The sequence below is a fragment of the Sebastes fasciatus genome, chromosome 9, assembly GCF_043250625.1.
Source record: "Sebastes fasciatus isolate fSebFas1 chromosome 9, fSebFas1.pri, whole genome shotgun sequence".
In the NCBI taxonomy this organism is placed as follows: Eukaryota; Metazoa; Chordata; class Actinopteri; order Perciformes; family Sebastidae; genus Sebastes; species Sebastes fasciatus.
This window is the reverse complement of record NC_133803.1, coordinates 20,864,180-20,886,855: the sequence shown is the minus strand read 5'-3', so window position 1 is coordinate 20,886,855 and position 22,676 is coordinate 20,864,180. Positions and strand designations below refer to the sequence as shown.

Here is a 22,676-nt window from a genome sequence, read left to right as displayed (position 1 = left end):
ATTTTCATGCCCCAGCAAGCCGCTGATACATTTGGCGCTTGGCACGCATTCCTCTCCCGGGTTTATCCATCTGTTGATGCAGAGCCCAACCCCCCAGCCACTACTATGTTCTCGTAACATAACACGAGGCTCGCCTTTCCCTCTATTCATCTTAACATGCGAGCACTGCATGGCACAGCCTTTCGCCCCTCCCTCCTCCATGTTTTTCTCCGGCTCTCGCTCGCTCGCTCTCCCTCCCCGCCGTGCCATCTTTCTTTCTCTCACACGCACACTACACCAGTCCACCCAAGTCATTAGTCTTCAGATTGGCATTCAGCTGGTCTCAGAAACCCACCAAGATGGGGAACAAAAAAGTGAGATGGGAATTGCGTGAAGCTGGAGTGATAGTGCTGGCAACAGACAGAATGTAAGATTGTGTGCAGGCGGGTTGCTTCCTGGCTGCCCGCCAACCTCCAGCAGCAGCACTGCAGCATGTCAATATGTCCGTTGCCAGGGAAACAAGGAGAGCACACACAGCAACACAGTCCATAGAAAACCTTATCGTTACATTTTGAATTTAAAATGCTCAATGAAATTGTACTGCAGAGTTCACGTTAAACCTCCCCTCTACACCGGTTGCCTCTGCCAACCAGTAGGAGTCGCTAGCAGTGCAACAACATCAACATGATCCCTCACTGGCTTCCCACCCATGAACATGGCCATTTGTGCTAATTGAACGTGTGCTCAAGCCCAACGTACTGCTACTAATTTGGATGAATCCACACTTACAGGTACTGTCAACATGTTCTCATCCCAACTCGTCACATACTCACGCTTTGTCAGACCCCTCGGCGTCACTTTTCGGTCGTAGCGAAAACGTGTTTTCCGTACTTACGTTACGTTGTTTCCGTACGTATTTACTTAGTTTACGTACTTATTTTAAGCCCAACCATGATGTTTATCTTTAACCTAAGTGGTTTTGTTGCCTCAACTTAACTGCGGATGTTTGCGTGGCGTACAAATGACATGCAAAAAGGCTAAAATATTTTACTCATGACATGCGGAATATCTGTGTAATGTTGTGCTATTTATACGCCTTCCCTTCTTTATCACCTTCTCTGAGCATTTACTGTTGCCGCGGATGGCTTTACCTTGTAGTTAATTGAAAGCCCGGTGCATTTCCTACAGGCGCTAAAGGGTGCTTTGTGCGTTGGTATCACATGTCAATGGGCGTGACAAAGCGTCTGTAATTTACGCCCTGCTACTGAGAACAGTCTGGTACTGTAGCACACGGTGTTTTCAGCCACCGAGGAGCTAGTTTGCTTCTAGGAGCAAATGCAAGAACCAGAGTTGACACAGTGTTATTCTTGGTGATTGAAGACTTACTGTACATACTTTTGTTTAAAAAGAAAATTCAACAATGTCTTTAAGAGAATAAATGTATGGAACTTTGTTATTTTTCTTTATCTTTTTATGATCAAAACATGTCTTTTATTGGCTCTGCAGGGTGTGAATTTCTGTGTCCTCGCTGCACACGTTATCGGTGATTGTGCCCTGCAGCAAACAGCTTGGCGGTGAGTTATTACTGGCAGGGGTACACTCCTCCATCAGGCATTGTGAAAGAATGACCTCAGATACATCAGGCAGAGTGCTGGCTCTGTTGCAAAGTCACAACTTGCAACATAAGTCATGCGTTTTAGTCTGTTGAGCTACAAAGTGCCACAGCAACCTAATCAGTCTGTCTCGAGCTGCGACCTTGATCAGAGCCACCTTCTCTATCTATTTGTGACACTGTAATGCTTTTTTTTCATTTAATAGTGATGAAGTAAAAATATATATCTCAGTGTTTCCTTTGTACTGTGATACAATCTGTCACTCTGGAACAGGCTGTATTGTGCTCAGTTTAAAGCATACACTTTGTAAAACAAGCTGTCTTAAGTGACCTCAGTGAGAAATCGCTGCCCCTTTATCTGTCTACTTGTTCTCAGCTTTGTCAGTATTATTGCTTTTCATGAATAGGCGATGATTTACAAATAAATAAACAAATACAAAATGTATTAAGCTATGTATCTAGTGGCCATATGTTGTAAAATGTAAATATGTTTGAACATATGCCACTGATTAGCTCACAATCTAATAACCAGATGATGGTCTCATTACAATACGATGAAGGCAAATTGTTTACTTTTTCATTTGGGTGAATATTTGTGAAGGACAGCTAAAGGACAACTCTGTCAGCCACACCTAGCCTGGCACCCTTATCCGAGCCTGGCTCCGTCTGTGCTCGTATCACTGGAGGGGAAAGGGGGTGTGCCAACTATAGCGCCTTAGTGCTTTTCTATCTGTGCCTGTGAGTGGTCTAACAGCTGCTGCTGCAGTGTCTGAGCTTGCTCGGGGATGCAGATGAAAGTGCTGATGTGTCCTGTTATTTTGGGTTGTGTGGTGCCCTGGAGGCCAAGGAATTTTTTGGAAGAGACCGGACAAGATTGTTGGAGGGGGTGGAGTGGCGTGGGGGGGGGGGGGGGGGGGGCCGTGCCTAGAGGGGATCTTAGCTGAGAGTTTCTCCCAGAATGCAATGTGACCCTCATTGCCACATGGCGCTGTGGGAATCCTGAGGGGGTGTGGAACTGCTGACAGTACCAGGCTGAGCGATGGGCACAGACATGAGCACAGAGATTGATGTCTCTGATGATTGGCGGTATTTCTGGCTGTCTTTTGTACTTGAAGGGAGGGGCTGCTGATGGCCTGTCATGCTCTCATTGTTTGATCCAAACTACACTTTATGTTGAGTTTCAAAGCCCTTCTTGACATTGAAAACAAAACTAACTCACCTCAAAGACCATTTAGAAGTCATGTCAATTTTATTTTAGGGCTAATAACGGGCTAATTTGTTTTAACACCACTAATTTCTGTAACGTAACTTGCGTTAAGATACTGGCATCATCTGAAACTAGAAAAACCTAAGGAATCCATTGGTACCAACCATGTCATACTAGCTGGTCGCAAAGGAGGCTAAATAACGCTACAAACGTACACTAAATTTTGGCGAGGAAAAACTGTCATTGCCATTTTTAAAGGGATCACTTGACCTCTGACCTCAAGATGTCTCAACAATAAGAACGCCTTTCTTGATTTCCACTTGTCATTTGTACACTATGTATCCTGTATTGACTGCAATGTAATGCTACGGTAAGAGTTAGTGATGTAGTATAAAAAGCGAGAAAGAGCATTTATTTTGGGTGGGTCAGGAGGTGGATGGATCCAACAAACACCAGCCTTTAACCAGGAGACCGGTGTTTTGTTTTGTATATTACGTTAGTGGTGTTTGTGACGTGTTTTCAGTTGTTGTGTTACGTTGTTTCCATACATATTTTGCTTAGTTTACGTACTTATTTTAAGCCCAACTATGATGTTTTTCACAAAGTGATTTTGTTGACTGAACCTAACCGCAGACGTTTGCGTGGCGTACAAATTACTAGGCTAAAATTCGTACTCATGACACGCAGAATGGCCGTGAGACCGGGTTGGAGGGAGAGTGACTTCATTCTCTGCTCAGGTAGACATTACTCCTCTATGTCTTTACATAGTAAATAGATGTGTTCTGCTATATTAATGCTCTGAATATCAAGTTTAGCACCTTTAAGAAATGTTGTAATGTGCTCTCCTTTCATTTAATGATGATATTCAAATATTTGATCAGTAGACTATTACTGTGGTGTTGTTGTTACAGTCTATATTATTGACTTGTAATCCTGGTGATGCATTCAATTTTAACTCTACTTAATCTAACTTACTCCGTCTCTGCTAGAAGCCCCGCTGCATACCAGCAGCTGCTACATGCCTGAAATGTTAATGTCAGACATCATACTCCGGCATCAACTCTCTCTGCTGGCTGTAAATGTTATCATAGATCTTTGCACAGACATAATGCTCCCATTTCCATTCAACTCACACGTGGTAGTAATATTACAGCTCGTTTGGCTTGGCGCATGAGAGGAAGATGCCATGTCATTTACTTAATTGCATGTCCCCCACGGCTCCCACCTCGAAACTACTTGATTTATTTGGTTGCCGCTTACTGAAAATCATCCAGGATTCCCAGTGTCTTCTTGTCCTGTAGTTCATCAGAGAAGCCTCGTCCGTGTACAATATGACACTGTATTAATTAGGAGGGATACTCGCAGATTGCTCCATAAATCATTTTCATCACATTTTTATGCTTGGTCTAACATTGCAATTTGCAATCTTGTTCCCCTCATAAGAGAGTACACCTCTGTGAAGACTTGTGAAGACAACAGAGTCATTGTCGTGTTATCCTCAGAGGAGTTTGACAATATCCTTAGAAGGATAGACAGCTGTGCTGACTCACTGATGTTGTTATTCTCAACATCTGGGACATTCAAGGCACAGTGTGTAGCATTTCGGGGGATCTATTAGCAGAAATGGAGTATAATATTCATAACGATGTTTTCATTAATGTATAATCACCTGAAACTAACAATCGCTGTGTTTTCGTTAGCTTAGAATGAGCCCTTCATATCAAGGGTGCGGATCCTCTTCACAGAGTTCGCCATGTTGCTGCGCCGTGTTTCTACAGTAGCCCAGAACGGACAAACCAAACACTGGCTCTATAGAGAGCCTTTCTTGTTTTTACGTTACCTGAAGGCCACCATAGTTCTCTGACACACTTGTGAGAGTGCAAAACCGCCAGCCGCTGTCTAACTTCCGTTGCTCCTAAAGTAGTGTTATTATGGTGAGGATGGCCTCTAAGGGAGGCGAACAACGTTACCACAATTTTGCACTCGGCGGCTCACGTTACAGCAGTCTTGGAAAGCAACTCTGTCTCCCACAAAATTATGTTCCCATACAACCAAACTGCATAATCAAAATATGTTTTGAGGGAAACTTATTTTCTACCAGATTACGGTCGCGGTTTTAAACACGTGATTAACGAAACGGAAATGCAACAAAACTACTTTCTTAGGTTCAGTAAAAAAAAACATCATGGTTTGGCATAAAGTTACTTGAAAACAAAATGAAAACACAAGAAATGACTACGTTTCACATGGATCACAAACAGCGGTCTCCTGGGGAAAGTCCAGTGTGTGTTGGACCCATTTTAGGAGACACGGCTGTGGAAAGGGAGGAGTGAGGGGAGGGGTATTCAGCTGGTTGCAATCTGCAACCACACCACTAGATAACACTAAATCCTACACACTGTACCTTTAAAGAGGCGGTTATGTCGGGTTGACTTAATCTCAAAGAGTCACTTGACATTATTTCCACAGCAAGCTGGTAAAGGATGTACTAATTAAGTTTCAAAATGCATTAATGAATGATATTCTGTTTGAGTAGAATAGGACCTGTGTTGGTGCATTAAGCGCATTATGCATTGTGATTTCAGCGGACCTCACGGGGAGATACAGCCCGATTTTATCAGATGACAAAGCTTTCAATGCCAGTTCTCTGGTTACAATATTACTAATTATATTATGTGTCGACATTCAGTTCTTTGGCGATCTGAATCACGTGATTGTAAGCAGACAAAGGCCCGAATCAGACCGCTTTGTTATTTTAGCCGCTCATGTGATCAGCACTCAACTCCAAAGGGCCGCTCTCAGCCCTCCAATCCTCTGCAGCCCGACACAGAGAGAGTCTGTTACCGGAGGAACAAAGGTCAGTGTAACTGTGTCGCCACATTTTCAACTCACAGGATCTTGAAAGAGACAAAGGGGGCTGCGAACAAACACGCTTTGTTTTCACTAAAAACAAGACAGCGTTTGTTGTTACGCTCTGGGCTGTGATGTCATCGTCATGGTTCATCCTCTCCGTGACCTCTGGGGCCGGTGACTCTCAAATAGCTTCATCAGGAGGTGAGCGCCAATTACAGTGGTTGATTTTGTTTCATTGTCACACCCACACACACACACACACACACACACACACACACACACACACATACACACACATACACACACAACCCCCTCCCCTTGCACAAACGCAAACATGCAATGCATTCATCTAATATCACAAAAATAGATCTGTGAGTTCACTGTTGTCTGAAATCCCAGTGGGGAGCTGTGCTACATAGACTCTCTGCAAAAAAAAACCATTATGATGTGTGCTATACTGTCTGAGTACCGTCATTATCTGAGCCAGAAGAGAGGCTGAGAGACATAAATCTGATTATATTGCAAGAAAGCTCTTTGACGTTTCGCAGTTAAATCGTAAAATCGCAGCATGCCTGAATACTCTCTCACACGGGAAGCTGTGAACTCCTAATGCAGCCGACCTTTGATGATGTAATCCTCGTGATAGATGCGTCAGGTTACGGCCTTGGGCTGCTCTGAACGCTCTACTCCCTGAAGGCCTCGCAGGCTAAACGGGCCAAAGCAGCCCCCATCAATACAGCACCAAGCAACGCTCTGGATCACCTCAACTGGTGCAATTAATCTTGGCCTTGTAACAAGTTGACGGGCCTTTATCTAAACAACGATGGCAGGGGCCAGATTAAAAACGCAATGTGATCAAAGTGGGATCAAACTGCTAAACCTGCCTTAACAAAAGAAGAAGTAGAACGTGAATGTTGGGGAAATTATGTACTTCCACCCCCTTCTGCAATGCTTGTAAATGTGACTTACTGGAAAATATGTTTTTAGTTGACCTTATTACCATGCTAGTCAGTTTTAATTGACATCACACTCGAGGTTAAAACTACCTGAAAGATGGATGTAACATTCACAGCATGAAACTGACATTTATTTTCTTAAAGGATTAGTTGAACATTTTGGGAAACATTTATTTGCATATCTTTCCAAAAGTTCTTTAGCTTAGCTTAGCTTAGCTTAGCACAAGGAAACAGCTGGAAACTGTTTCCTTGCCTGGCTCCTTCCAAAGATGGAAAATCTTCCTACCAGCTAGTTAACCAACCCTAAAGCTCATTAATTAACATATTATATATGACAATAAACTGTATATCTTTGACTTGTGGACAAAACAAGACATTTGAGGACGTCATCTTGGGCTTTGGCAAACACTGATCGACATTTTTCACCATTTTCTGACACTTTATAGACCAAACAACTAATCGATTTGAGAAAATAATCAACAGTGAAAATAATCGTTATTTGCAGCCCTATCTGACATGTCCTAGAATAATCTAAAATCTTTATTTCAGCATGTCGAAGTCGAGCCACGTCAGCCGAGCAAGATTGCATGACTTTGAAAAGTCACATTTATTGAAATAGGTTGCGAAATATTAAGTAACTCTTCCAGTTTTTATTTAAATTTTAAATCAGCTCCCACAACGCGCTGCCGCCTGACTAGAGGACGGTCCACGACCTGCTTTGAATACAATACACAATGCAATTCAAGGAGGTTAAGAATTAAATCATTTGTGCATTGTTCCCTAGATTCATACTATGTTTTGATCTCATTAAAATGCGATTTGCAGTAATGGGTGTCACGTCTTGTGCATAATCAGCTGAGCACACCACGAGTCAAGAGATTGCATAACCTCAATATTTCATGATGCTTCTTTGGCGTTGCCTCATTCTTCTTGTGTGTGTTTACAGAGGGAGGAATGCAGCTGTGAGTCAGCACAGAGGAACGGCAGTGAAAGTCAGCATGAGGCCATGGTCGGATTATACAAGGTGATGTTTGAAAGAAAGAGTCAACGTCATCAGTTCAGTATGTTCTGGTGAATTCCTTTAGGGTAAGTCACATCAGTTGGCATGTTGGCTCCTATTATGTAGCTTTGATCTCCTGTCAAGAAGGTAGCTGAGTTGATTTGTGTACTCTGTGTAAACAGGTATGAAATAATAGCTTCCACACAAAGAGAGCCTGATAATATTCCCGTAAGCAGTCTGATTGCTTTATTGTGTACAAAATAAACTCAATCAAAACCAGAGAACATAACAGAGCAGCAGGGGTATAACAGGTGGAGGATAAAACCTTTAGTTCTGTTGTTACTGAGCTGCACACGAAGCTTTCAGCCCAAATGGCGGAAGCGTGGCTCTGCTGCTGGGCGCTAATGTTGCAATGGAACGAACAATTTACTTTTCACGCCACCACCACTAAGTTATAGGTGGACTATAGTGTTTGGCGTGATGGCGTTTAGTAGTCTCATTTAGCCAAATGTTAGCAACCGCCTTTTTGAAGACATGTAAAAGCTTCAAAAGTCACAAGTGGGATATTTATCGACGTATTTTATATCATAGAACAAAACGTTAAAATCTCTTACGCTTTTGTTAACCACAGACCTTATTTCAGGCATCTAAACAAAAATAAAAAAAATAAACATTTGAATGAATAAATAAAAGCACATTGATAAATAAAAACAGTCTGTATCAGCTGGTACTTTTGTCTTTCATAGATGTTACCTGGACAACAGCAGTGTTGTGGTGTTTAAACTGATTTGTGATCATTGAGCACAGGACATACGTACAAGTTGAAATAACGTGTCCTTTGAGGCTGCTGTAACCACATCCAGGAGCCACATCCAGCACAAACACAGAGAGCTTATAGCATCAACTTGCTGCCCCGAACACGACAAAATAGTGTCATGTCAGCGCGCAGAGAAAATAGCAGTAAATTGGGAAGCAGAGAGGTACAAAGAGGTGTGGAGGGAGGGTTGGAAGGAGGTGAGGAAGAGGAGGAGGGGGGGTGCTGTGAGATTCAGGCTGTACCTGAGGCATGGAGGGGTACATCATTATTCAGAGCAGCGCTTTGATGTTGAGGCTGGGTGAATCTCACGGAGCAGGCGAGAAGCAGTTCTAATTAAAACAGTAACAATGCAGCCCGAGTTGCCCTGAAGAAACGGGGGCTTTGAAGAGTCACTGAATGCCCCATTTAGAGCCGGCTGCCCATAGATAACAGCAGATATTACACTGACGGACTCCGAGGCCTCTGTCGCAAAATGTGTATTTCTTTACTACATTTCATGCCTCTCAGTGTGTGTGCGACGAGTTCCTGGTGTCCTACTTTTTCTGGGTTCTTTGGTGGCGTTGTGGGCCTGACAGGAGTGACAGATTGAGATGGGCTGCTGGTGCTCAGAGGCCAGGCGAAGACAGGAAAGCCTGGGGGATCTTGGTATGACAGGTAGACAGAGGGGAGAGCAGAACTTCATTATAACCGCCGCAGAGAGGAGCTTTGAATATCAAATTAGCGTCACCAATCAACACAAGGAAAATGTTCTCGCATTTTTATTATGATACATTTTAATGAAAATGTCAATAGTGTAGTGCTTTTCCCCGGCTTGTACAACGCAGATTTTCCCCTTGTCCGCCAAGCATGTTTACGTCTCTCCTCATATCTACTGAAAGGCCCAAGTGGGCTGTAGAGAGAGCTGAGTGATGCTCTGAGACAGTAGCAGTTCAAAGAGACTGTCTGCATAGAGAGAAGGGTCTAATTTTAACTTGGAGACAGAGGGGCTCGTGAAACAGCTCTCCGCCTGACTACAGCTCAATTATTCATCAACACAAGAAGTCTCTCAACTAAAAAGCCTGACACGTTATTCATTCCCCCCCCGCCCCCACCCACTCACCCACCCTTCTTCTCCCATGCTGTTTCATTCACACACAAAACCAGCCACCCACACACACACACACACACACACACACACACACATACCGGAGCTACCCACCCTTGAACCATACAGTGCCCTCCAGAAATGCAGGCAAGCTTTGGTGTAGACGATTCAAAAGAAACACATAATGAGGTGTACTGTGCTGGGGAATTTTACAAAATCATGTTTTCAAAAGGCAGAAAAGAGAACTTTTATTCTGAAAATCACAATAAAATAATATTTTGTCAACTGGCAAATATATATTTTTAATCACTCCCCAACTGAAAGTCATGTTATATTTTTAGTAAACCTCGGCTGCAGCCACATTAATTCATATCGATTTCAACATATTCTCTATTAAATCAGGTGGGTTTATGTGGTTCATTGTAGAGCTGCAACGATGAATCGATTAGTTGTCAATTATTAAATTAATTGCCAACTATTTTTCTAATCGATTAATCGGTTTGAGTCATTTTTTAAGAAAAAAAAGTTTAAAAAAATTCTCTGATTCCAGCTTCTTAAATGTGAATACTCTCTGGTTTCTTTACTCCTCTATGACAGTAAACTGAATATCTCTGAGTTGTGGACAAAACAAGACATTTGAGGACGTCATCTTGGAATTTTCTGACATTTTATAGACCAAACAACTAATCGTTTAATCAAGAAAATAATCGACAGATTAATCAACAGTGAAAATAATCCTTAGTTGCAGCACTAGTTCATTGTGAAGTATTCTATTGAAATAATGTCAATGTATTGTTAACCTTAAAAGCATCCAGGTTATCCAGCATAAACACAAGACTCTCCTCTATTTTTTTGCTGAAAACTCTAAACAAAGATTTGTCATGTTCACAAGTAATCAGGATGTGAAACTAAACTCTTGTTTTAGGCGTGAATGCGTTGCCCGATGACTCAATTTCTGTTTTGAACAAGTGGCAGCAGGCGTCATCTTGCGACAGATGACCAGTCATGTGACACCAGGCTGACTCCACCATAGCTGGTTGTGTAATAGGAGAAATTACAGAATGAAGCCTTTAGTTTGTTTAGCTTGAAATCACTTAGTTGTACTTGAGAGCTGGGACTGCCATTCATTTTCTGTTGCCAGTGGAGTATTTTCTTATCTCAGTGACAACAAATCTACAGAGAGAGCATGAACAATTTTACTTATATATATTGTTCCCTTCTGGGCTAAGCAGCTTTTTTTTTAAAAATGATTGATATTGACATTTTGAAAATTGACATTTTGTTGTAACATGAAGGTTACAAGTAATTTCTTAGGACATTTTCATATTATAAAAACTCCCCCAGCCACCCTATATCTCCATGACTAAATAAATGATACATACAATAAAGATACTAAGCAGCAGTACAGAACAAAGAGGTAGATTTGTCAGGAAAAAATAAACACATAAATAGAAATATAACAAAATTATTTAATTTAATTTAAAAAAGAAGAAGGAAAGAAGAAAAAAAGGGGAAAAGACAATGGACTTTATCAGTTGACGTTTGCTGTGTGTGATGTGGTCCAGGAATGGGCTCCATATTTTCAGGAACAAGTCTTGGCGTCCTCAGAGTCTGAATATGACTCGTTCTAAAACTGCTGTGTTGGACTTTAGTTCAATCTTGTTGGACTTTAGTTCAATCCATTCAAATGACAAGGGTGTAACCGTTTTCCATTGTCTCATAATAATAATCATCTGCAGTTTTTTAGGGGTTGGGGTCTTGGTCAGAGACACATTGAACAGTTTATAAATTATGTTATTACACGGCTTTGTTGAATACTCGATTCTGTCACGGCGTTCTACGGTTTGTTATTTCTTTATAGCAGACCGTTGCTATGTATAACAGACCGTTGCTATGGACGCAGTTCTGATGTCAGACTCTGAAGGACCATTTTTGTGTCAAATTATTGATTTCTTAAGTAAGTAGCTGTGTAATAAGCAGGATAATGTACAGCTAGCGGGTCCTTGTTGTAAAATATCGCCCTGTCTGGGTTTGTTTCACAACAATGACCGGCTCGCTGAACATTATCCCTTAATTATCTGCCCCAATAGATCCTTAACCATGTCACAGTATCTCATTTGGCTTCAAACCAGCTTCCCTCCAGTAACTTGTTGACTTCTCTCACAGAAAACACTGCATGTCTAATTAGGTTCAAAGCATCAACTATACTCCAGATCATATGACTGCAGCTGTACAGAAGCTCAGTGTGACTGGGCTGTGACCGATTGGGAAGTAAGTTGTCGACCTTCACACAAACAGCTACAGATTCCTGGTCAGCACAAGAACCTGTTGAATGTTTGTAATAACTCCGTGGCTTTGGAAGGCGCTGGGTGGCCTAAAAGCAGTGCAACCTCAGGCAATCTGGAAAGGGGGATTTGCTCCTGCTGTGATAATGACACCATTTTAAGACCCATTCAGACAAGCTGACAAATTGATGCTGAGGCTGTGTTTTCATGTTAGCGACTGTAAAGCAGATAAACACATGGACCTCTCTCTCCCTGATGGACAGCGACAGTATGATGAATTTATGTTTCATTTTAAGAGCTAATATCAAACCCAAAGAGGCTTTGTGTAAATATCTCACTCACTATATGCCAGACACATTTTATTTGTTTTCAGCAACAGACAACAAATCCAAGTGTGGCTGCATAAATCTGCAGGATCAATAGAGAAAATACAATAACGCATCCTCAGTATTATTGCTCCGCAGTAAGTACTTCCCTGAACATTTTTCATTATGAAAACTGAGATTTATCATCGATTTGCCTGCCACAGCATATAACGCCGCTGAACTTTGTGGTGTGTTTGCGTTAATGTGGATTTAGTACGGGCTAAGTCTATCTGTGACAGGCAGCAGGTGCTGTAGATCATGTAGAGAGGGAGATAGGGACAGCTAAAGACAGTCAGGTGTGGTGCTGTTTGTAGATAAGGCTACAGAGGCTAACTTTAACATCTGATGGGAGAAAGGAAAAGCTGTGATTGCTGTTGCTCTGGAACATTGGCTTCGGAGATGGAGGTGATTTCAGAAACACATCCTCTCTGGATAAATGTCAGCTTTAGACAGGAGGTCAAAAAGTCTGGGGAACACATCTGACCATTTGCTAAAGTCCCCCCTCAAACAGTGATTGTCCAATCGTAGCTTAGCAACTAGTCACAGCAGGTCTGTCGAGCTTTGGATTTCTCCACATGTTGATGTGGTGTGCATAGTGCTGTTAGAAGAGAGACTCTTTTCTTCGAGAGTTTAGAGGCTGGTGCCTTTCCAAAACCAAAAGCAGAAGACCAAAAGTGTAAAGAACTGATCACTCAGTCTGTCCATCTGCTCTAGGCTGCAACTGTTAGCATATCCACTACTTACTTACTTACTTCGAAAGCGAAGAACCACATCATGAATTATCAGCTTGTGAGGATGCTAACTTTTTTGCCTGGATGCATGTAGCTTAACCTCAGTCTTTTAGCGCCATTGACTGTAATGTAAACCCATTCGCGGCAACAGTAAACACACATAGAAAGGGCGCCAGGAGTGTGGTGACGTAGTTTAGAGAGCAAAAAGAGACACCGGCCGTGCGGGAGGGGAGGTGGATGGGTCCAAAAAACACAAGGCTTTCATCCAGGAGACCGCTGTTTGTCTCCCATGCATTCGTGTCTCGTGTTCACAACGTTCAGTGTCATTTTCACTGTACAAACGTAGTAGTTTTAAGCCCAACCATGTAGTTCTTTCCTAAACCTAACTATAGTGGTTTTGTTGCCTAATCCTAAAGTGACGCCAAGGGTAGCTATAGTGGTTCTGATGACAAAAATAAAGTGTTGAGTGTGAAGTTTGTATGAGCGGTTCTTGAGAAAGCTACAAGCAGCAACGACACAGGCCGAGCATTCGTCCCGTTCTGAACAGGCATGTTTTGCACAACAGCAGTTGTTATATTGGAGGGCAAAATTGAGAGTTGCTGGACAACGAGAAGCCTGCTTTTGTCTTTTGTCTGAAATCAGAGACCCATTGTATTATTACTACAAATTTCGTGAGGTAAATCTGCCACGCTATCATTGTTTACTGCGGTAGTGCCGTGTGCAAACAGAAAGCTTGACACAGCAACAGTAACTAACGGCGACAGGCCTTAGTGAATAGTCAGTTGGTACATTTCCATCATCACGGTGGAGGTTGAGATCATGGATAATGTCCCTTCTTATCTAAGATGGTGTGTGTGAATAGTGTTTTTTTTCCAAAGTGGAAGGAGATAGACTGCAGCACGTTGTGACAGGGACGGAGCGCAGGACACTCCAGTTTCCTGGCAGCATGGAAACAACAGGGCACCCCCGCTCTTCTCAGCCCGCGAGCCGCTATCTGCTCTCTGTCTGTCTGTCTGGTGGCCTGGATAAACATGTGTCACGGCATGGAGGACTCTGCCAACGACACCCATCAGCCCCACAGCCACCTCCACCTACTAAACCGTGTGTTCCCCTGACAAGAAAATGTCAGCTCTCATGCTAATGACATGATTTAGCCTCGCAGTTATTAGTGTTTTCGCGTGTTGTAAAATAATGCTTTGATGTCTCCCTCCCGTTTGCAGCGCAACAGGAGTTCATCCGGAGTTTTATTCCCGCACAAGTTTGTTTTTCCTGTGTCGAATCTTATGTTATGGTTTGGCTCTCTGAGCAAGGCATCATCCCTTTAGAAGCTGAACGCAGTGCCAGGCAAGCTGAGTATTCGGCCGCAGGCGATGAGGGCAAGAAACTTCTTTTTTGCTTAGTGAAATAAGCAAACCCAAAAAACACAGCATTAATTATTCACCCTCCCTGCACCAGTCTGCCATTCTGATTATGACTGGAGGTGGTTACAGGATATCAGGAAGGTTGCAGAGTAGGCATGACAGAGGTTCAAACTCTTAATATGTTTGCTGCCAAGAAATATGGGCCTCTGCGATGTGAAAGCCGCCTGCAGGGCATCAGAATGAATAGTAATAATTCATCAGCAGAGAATGCAGCTTATTTTATGAGCCACTCCCCTGGAAGTAAAAGACGAGGCAATTACTAGTCTCATTATTTTGTGAATGACACTGATGGTCATTTTGTTTCCGTACTTAAAATAGGCATCGCAGGACTGATTATTAGGTGAAGCTGGAAATTGTTTGTGCTAATCGTGCACTTATGTAACTAAGAGACAGACATAGAGAGATGGAGTGATACTGTGAAACATGAAAGAAGGGTGTTGGCTCCTGTGGTTTGATTACAGGTGAGCAGGTTTGTCAGTGTCTGCCAAAATACGGTCTCTCTGCCAAAACAAGCAACATTAAACTCCAGAGGGCTGGGCTTGGAAAGTTACCAGTGACTGAGCACACTTCGTGGAATTGTGCTAGCGGGGTGGTTTTGGGCCAACCCAACACAGTTGTCTTTGTTTTGTTGGTGCACAACATAAAAATGCCATTGTGTGCTAGTCACATTATCGCTGCGGTCTTTGCGTAACATCGCAATATGATCTGGTGCAACAGCTGCTCTGACACAGTTTGTGGAGGGCAGAGAGTTGACTCACTGCGCAGCCAAGGTGGAGTTGATTGAATTATAAAAGCCATTTACAGCCCTCAGTGACAATAACAACCTCAGGCAACTAATGAGCTTATCTCCCATCCCACTGCTCACAGAAGCATATTTTTTTCAAGACTGGGCAAAACAGATCCTGATGGTAAAATGTCGCAGCGACACTTCCAGCAGCATCAGTGCGACTTTCTCCCGTGGTGTGGAAGTTGAACTGCAGTGTCGGTAGTCTTGGCAGGCCTGCACAGAGAGGGGTGCGCTGTGAAAACTGGCATGTTGACGCTTTCATGCCACTGTCACGCTGTTCACAAGGTGCCCTGGAGGAGTGTCACAACGCATTCTTCTCACCTAGTAGAGCATGTCCCTGTCACACTCCGGGTTGCTGTAGTCAGACGGCATTCCCCTCCTGCCATCTGTCCCTGCTATTACAGTCGCATGCGATAGTTATTCAAGTCACAGAGGTTCAAGCTTTACTCTGAGCTGGCTACTAGGGCTGTGCATTATTGGCAAGAATCTGGCGATACGACACGTATCATGATACAGGGATTACGATTCAATATATTGTGATATATTGCGATAGGACTGCAACGATTAATCAATTATTCGCCAACCATTTTGATAATTAATTAATCGGTTTGAGTCATTTTAAGAAAAAAAGTCAAAATTCTCTGATTCTAGCTTCTTAAATGTGAATATTTTCTGGTTTCTTTACTCCTCTATGACAGTAAACTGAATATCTTTGAGTTGTGGACAAAACAAGACATTTGAGGACGTCATCTTGGGCTTTGGGAAACACTGATTGATATTTTTTCACACTATCAACACTAAACAACAAATTTATTACTCAAGAAAATAATCGACAGATTAATCGACAATGAAAATAATCATTAGTTGCAACCCTATATTGCGATACTGTAAGCAAGGCGATACATTGTGATTTAAAAAAGAATAAAAAACACACCTCCATATGCATAAAATCTGAGTAAAGAATAGCTAACTGTTTTTTATGCAATCAGAACATTGGGATCTGCATTTACGTTTATACTCGTCCTTGTGACATCACAACACAAAATAAACCACAAAATGTTTGGCATGTAATCTATCAATTAAAAATCTATAGTCTTTTTGAGAATCAATATAGTTTCATACAACATAATATTGTGATACTCAAGTGTATCAATATTGCGTTTCTAGTCGGGCGGCATCAATCTCCCCACAAGAAAACAATGGAACATCCAGCACAGAGCGATTTTTACTGCTGATCATGTGTGGGCGTCTTTACTTTGTTATGCTGATGCCACAAAAACAACCACCATCTTCTTTTTAATATTGAATGTGTATGACCAGATTATTAGTTAGGGCGGAGGACATGTGTACAAAATATCTTTGGTTTTAACTCATTCCACTGAACATCCTGAATATGGTTATGATGAAAAATGCCAGCTGGAAGTCATAATAAGATACACCAACAAGCTCCAACCACCAACCTCATAACAATCTGCATGAGAACAGACATGGTTAATATGTCTTGTTATTAACATTGAGCTAATAGTAACCCAGGCTGCTTATCATAGTCTCCAGTTAAAGCAAAAGCAAAAAGAGGAAGTCCTTATATAGTCGTCCATGTGTCAAACAATTAACCGAGTCTTCCTCGCCTGGCACTGCCTGGTGCGACATTGTTATTAGTACAACATTTGTCATGTTGCGGTTTCCTAACCTCCCCCCGTCCTCCAACAGTCTCAGAAGCAGCCGAGAAGGCACCACATGGTACGCTGCGCACAGCACATGGTTTCGGTTACAACCAGGCTGTAGTTTTTGGAGAGGCAGAACACGTGGCTTCCTTTGAGGCCAAATCATAAGCATAAGCAGGGTGAAATGTATTAAAACCCTGCTGATTTTATACCAATCTTGCATGCGGTCACATGGATGCTGTTTTTATGTGTATTTGCAAAGGCTTGGTTGTGTGTGGTGACGTGTCTGCTCATGTGACCACGCATATGTGAGTCAGAGGAAGTGGGTTAAAGGTGAGATACAGTGCTAAGAGCTTCAATTACCACTATTCATTATTTTCCGAGTACAGTGATGATAACAGCCAACTGAAAGTGAAACTAATCTAAATGTGTGCTCTTTAATTTAACGCCACGCAACTCACTGAAAACATCCATCATTACATTTCAAATATGCAGCATAAATATTAGTTCACTCGAGAGAAGACTTTTCAGAAAGAAGACAGGGAGCCATTTTTATTTATGTTGTTATCTCTCGCTGTTCAAATAAGGCATGGTCTGTCACGACAGCTGCAGCATAACATTGGTTATAACTGTATACACCAGAGATGAAAGTGAAGCATATATACAGAACCTAATTGCAATGAGGACTTAAAAGGCTGCAGATGAGCGCATAAATCTGAGATAGAGAAAATGCATTATGCACAGTCCAGATAAGATGGACATCATTTGTCTACTTCCATTTGGAGTCCAGGCACTCAAGGCAATTTGACTGCAGTGTTTCTCTTCGGAGAGGATCCATTAGTTATTGGCAGAATAGCTAGGGGCCAATAAAACACATTGACTTCAACCTTTACATCCTATTTCCCTTCCCGTCCAAGCCCTTTCATGGTTCATGCTCTCACATTACATTTCAGAGGGAACACATCTTATTTCATTCAGCATGAATACATGGTGGTGGGTGGAGTTTTTAAAGCAAGCATGAAACACATCTGGGACTAAAGTGTTTGTGAGTTGCTTTTGGATGGTAAGAAAAACAATGATTTGATGTGTCACCTTGGATATGGCAGTTGACAGCTGTTCCATGCACAAGCTGGGCTTAATTGGCGGGGAAATTAGCCTGACCTTGACTGCGGCGGCGCGGCCCGACGAGCGCCGCTGCCTGCCACTTGAAATGACATTGTTGTAATTTTCGACAGCAGCGAGCAAACACTCTGAGCATTAATTATATGGTGGAATGTGCCTTGGTGCAACAGACGCACACAGTGAATACTTATGTAAGCTGTCGCTCCAGTCTCCATAGTAACCCGCAGCATTCTAACACATGCCTCCTCCGATCTACCTCCCCTGAAGTGGGCTGTTTCCATGGAAACCAGGCAGCTGCCTTTGATGATGGCTCTCATGAAATGACACCCGCTGATAACGCTGGCTCCTCCGAGTCTCCGAGAGGGAGGATGGATGGATAAGCGGGTGGGTGGCGGTGGTGGGTTTTGCAGAGAGAGAAATTATGGAGAAAGAGAAAGCGAAAGACCATTATTTCTCCCAGAAACTGAGTCACGTAACCGCAGCACAGCTCGCCTCGCTTTCCCAGCTGGAGTGGTTTACCTGCCACCAAAGCATGTAGCGACAGGAACACCGAGAAGCAGATAATGTGTAGCAGAGATGACTTTCAGCCACATCAGGGCCGGCATGATTCACATGCCTCATGTTGCCTCATGTGTCATGAAAAAAAAGTCAAATTTTGGCGCTTAGTTACGAGCTTAAACCTGCAGTAGGCAGAACGTTTTTGGCATCAATGGGCAGAAATTTCATAATAACCTTTCAGCATATTGTAATTCAAGTGTTCTGAGAGAAAACTAGACTTCTGCACCTCCTCATGGCTCTGTTTTCAGGCTTTACAAAATCTAGAGACTTTGGCCAATCACAGGTCATTTCAGAGAGAGAACGTTCCTATTGGCTGTGCTGCGGCTGGTGGGCGGTGCTTGGTATTTCCTCAACAGATCTCAACATGGCTGCTGGGTCACAAACTTTCTCATTTTACGACTAAACAGTACACTACAAGATGTCTCTGAAAACATTTGAGTCGAGAAATAGGCATTACAGTAACAGAATATTGACTCATATTTGATCAGCGCTGCCTAGTTTGACCATTTGATTGGAGTTTGCGAGTGATTGACAGCTACTCAGAGACGTCAGGCTCCAGCTCAACTCTGACTGCTTGTTTTCATCCGGTCTGTAAAATCTTGCAGATGCCGTTAGGAGCACCGGAGGACACCGGAGGACACAGTACTACAATGGGACCTTATTTCTAAAAAAATATGTACGGTATTTTTTTGATATCGTTTGAATTGCACCATGAATCACACATATATTTGTCAATTTAAAACATAATTTTGCAAGTCAATAGCGCACGGAGTGAACTTGCGCCTTTTGTTGTCCATCTTCAGAGCATTGTAGTTTCACCACAGTAGACCCGCATCAATAACATCCGCCGCTGTCGCGTCTTAATTACGTAGCCTTGTGTTTTTTGCAATCGGATTCTCTTAACACCACTTACCATGAAGGTCATGAAAAAGTGGTTAGGAAAAGACATTAGGACGTCTTTTTTTTACTTTTCGACTGCAGCCAAAGTGTCAGAATACTTTCCTCCACTCTATTGCATTCATGCCACTTGCTCTACAATCATTTGGCAGTGGCAGTACAACCCATATTTTCCACTGCAGCTCTCTGTGTCAGCTTTCTGACCTTACTTTCATATCATGTGTGGGAGATCCTGTTGCATCAGGAGCAAACTGTTTGTGGTTAGAAGTGACTGTTATTCATCAGCGTTGTGCAACATCCTCGAATAACCTGATACCGTTTTTAGCCGTCCTAACTGAAATTGGCTCTGAATCGACTCCGCCTCCTGTTAGCTGTGAGCGGCGTGGGTTTAGTAGGTGCTGTGGGCAGATGAAACTCTAACCTGAATATGTGTCTCCTGCCTGTAGGCTAAAACTGCTCGCTGGGTGGAGAAAATAGCTTTGGCACCGGCAAGCAGATCAAAGTGATCAGACAAGTAATCCCCCATGAGTCAGAAGGGAACCAGCTGGGGGGAGGGTAGGCGTGCGTGTGTGCGGGGAAGGCCAGAGCAGCGTCTTATTTCATCACTCTCACTTATTCATATGAGATTCAAGTGTGAGTAGTTTTGTTTATAAGTGTTCAGACAGTCCTCCTCCAGTGTTTCATTTTGCTCTTCCTGTAAGGTAACTTTGAAGTTAAAGGGCATTTTCGCTTTGACTGAATCCGAAAATCACTGTACTTTCCCCCTTGTGAGGAGCGCCAGCTGTGTCACTACACGTCTCGCTCCGAGCCGGGGCATATTTAGCAGCTGCCGCGCTCGTTTCAGACACAAATCTAATGGTCTGATGATCTTATGTTTCTGAAACTGAGACGCATCACTCTCACAAAGCCAAATGATCTAACCGCAGTGACAGAGACGCTGCCAGTTTGTGGTAATGCGTCATGACTGAGATCGAATGTACAGCCCCGAAAGAGAATGAAAGGAAAAAAGGAAAGATAAAGCATGAAAACAAAAGCGTGTAAGAACAAGAGCATTAAATCACCGAGACAAAGATGTGAGTTTTAAGCTCGGCTGCATTTCTTGACCACACACTGTGTTCAATCTGACTTTCATTAACATCGTCTAGTAGAACGCAGCCCTCTTGACTGATATGTCACTGATATTTAAGATGTCTGGCTTGTCGGCGCTCTGAGATGTAAACTTGTAAAGTTTTAATGGTGAGGCAGACACTTTCTAATCATAGATATAAAACAGTAGATGCAACATTACGTCATAACTAATGGGACAAGCGTCCGCTGTCTTACCTGGGTATTGTTTACAATTGCCACCTATGGGCACTAACTGGTCAGCTGTTCAGCACCTAATTGCTTTACCAAGAGGACCAAAGAGACCAGGGAGGCTGGCATCACTTTCCACACGTAAGTACAGGGTAGATGAGATATATATTTTTACTTATGGGTCAACTAAAACTACAAAAAGTTAGTGAACTAGCTAACTTTACTGTTAGCTACTAAGCAACGGACCAGCTGAGTTCTAAGTCAAAGTTATTGTTTTAACAAAGTTATTAATATTACTCTAATATTTGACCGCTAAGCAGCTGATTCCATGCCAATCATATCATGCCACATACAACATGTTAACGACAAGGAGAAGTACTACTAGTACTAGTACTAGTAGTACTCCTAAATCCCACTTCATAATATTTCATGTCAAATCCAGCAAGCCAGCTGCGTTACAGTCTGCACAAAAAGTGAAGCCCAGGCAAATCAACATAACAGTAACGTAAAACGGCAAATCAGGAAGTGACTGATTGTAATTGTTCACTATAATACCCATAGTACTGAATGTATTTAGGATTTCTACATAAAAGACATTACTTAATGTAGTATATTAGCCATTCAGAATACCAAAGACAGTCCTTACATATTAAGTTTAGGCAAAATTGAAAGAATATAATCATTGTCTGCAATATAAATACACAATTATGAGATTATCTTTATGATAGAAAGCGTGATTTGCTCTCTTGGAGCTATAATAATCAAAATTCTACCAAAATCTTTGTTTTCTTTTGGTTAATTTTAGACAGATACGGTTGTCTTATACTCATTACTTTGAATAAAAATCAGTATTGGTATATTGGTAGAAAAATATAAGGACAACCTAAGCCTCTTTCACCTTAGGTTCAAATTACAGCAAGTTTAAAACTGGACCCAGGTACAGCAAGTCATGAGTACATGTCACATCTACTGTTCTATATCTATGGCTTCGTCCGAAATCACATACTATGCACTACATACTCAATAGGTGTACTATCGTTCAACATACGTTTGTGTGAATAAACAGCAGTATGGATCTTTTCGGACGCACTGAGCAGTAATTTACGTCGTCACTTCCTGAGAGCCTCCTTGCCGGTTGGAGACGTGTAACCATGGTAACCCGTGCCAACCTCATGTGACCAAAACGACCGTTTGTGAGAATCAAAGTCTGAATCAATTTAAAATATATATTACGCCTAGCAAAGTGGAATCTTATACTTACAGTTAAGTGATATTCATGTTAAAGAGCTGTCCATCAACGTCTGTTTTGAACGTTGTCGTTAAACCACATTGCATTGTGGGATATTTATGCCGCCGTAGTGTCCAGCGTTGCATACTGTAATATTTCACCGGAAATAGTATGCAATTTGCGTACTCTTTGTTCCATACTAAGGTTTCGGACACATTAAAATATCTCACATACTGTTTTAGCGTAATAAATAGCATGTTAATATGAAATTTCAGACGCAACATATGTTTCTAATAATAAAAAGAAAAGCTTCCTGAGAGCCCTGTGTCGTGTCTTTGTGTCTGGATTAGCTGGTAACAGAGAAAAAATGTCATTAGGCGGTCGACTCACTGGGAATTTCACAAAGTATGAGTGTGTGTGTGTGAATGTGACTTCAGGTCTCAGCATTTTGATGGAAGTGTTTTGATGTTCGGTATGACTCATATTTCCCTCTATATCGCACTCAGTGGGTGTACTCGCTTTCCCTCAGCAGCAACTAGTCAGACATTGCAGGCGGTTTAAAGCACAGGTGCAAGTAAAAGTATATTCTCCAGGCAGAGGCAGAGCCAGTCGGGGTAGGCTGATGTTCGTTTGGGGCTTTGTGCCAAAGAGGAAGTTATTCTGCTCTCGAAGGCACGGTTGTGAAAATACAGTACACTCGCACAGATGGCCGCGATGAGTCACGTCACGAGGCTTCCTCCTTTTCTGCTGGATAATCCTCATCAATTAGCTCTATTGTCAGCTGGCTTTTCACACTAGTGAAATTGATGCCTGA

General features: G+C 42.4%; 1 long non-coding RNA gene across 4 annotated transcripts in view; it reads left to right on the top strand.

Moving 5' to 3' along the window:
• LOC141774185 (uncharacterized) overlaps positions 1–22,676 on the top strand; it is a 58,448-nt gene that overhangs the window by 1,759 nt on the left and 34,013 nt on the right. For 2 of the 4 annotated variants that reach the window (XR_012595259.1, XR_012595260.1), the window contains exons 2-3: positions 1,486–1,553; positions 7,554–7,693. This is a non-coding gene — a long non-coding RNA (uncharacterized LOC141774185). Of the gene's footprint in view, positions 1–1,485; positions 1,554–2,514; positions 5,853–7,553; positions 7,694–22,676 lie in introns of those variants that run through there. The other 2 variants (XR_012595261.1, XR_012595262.1) reach the window with 2 other exon arrangements.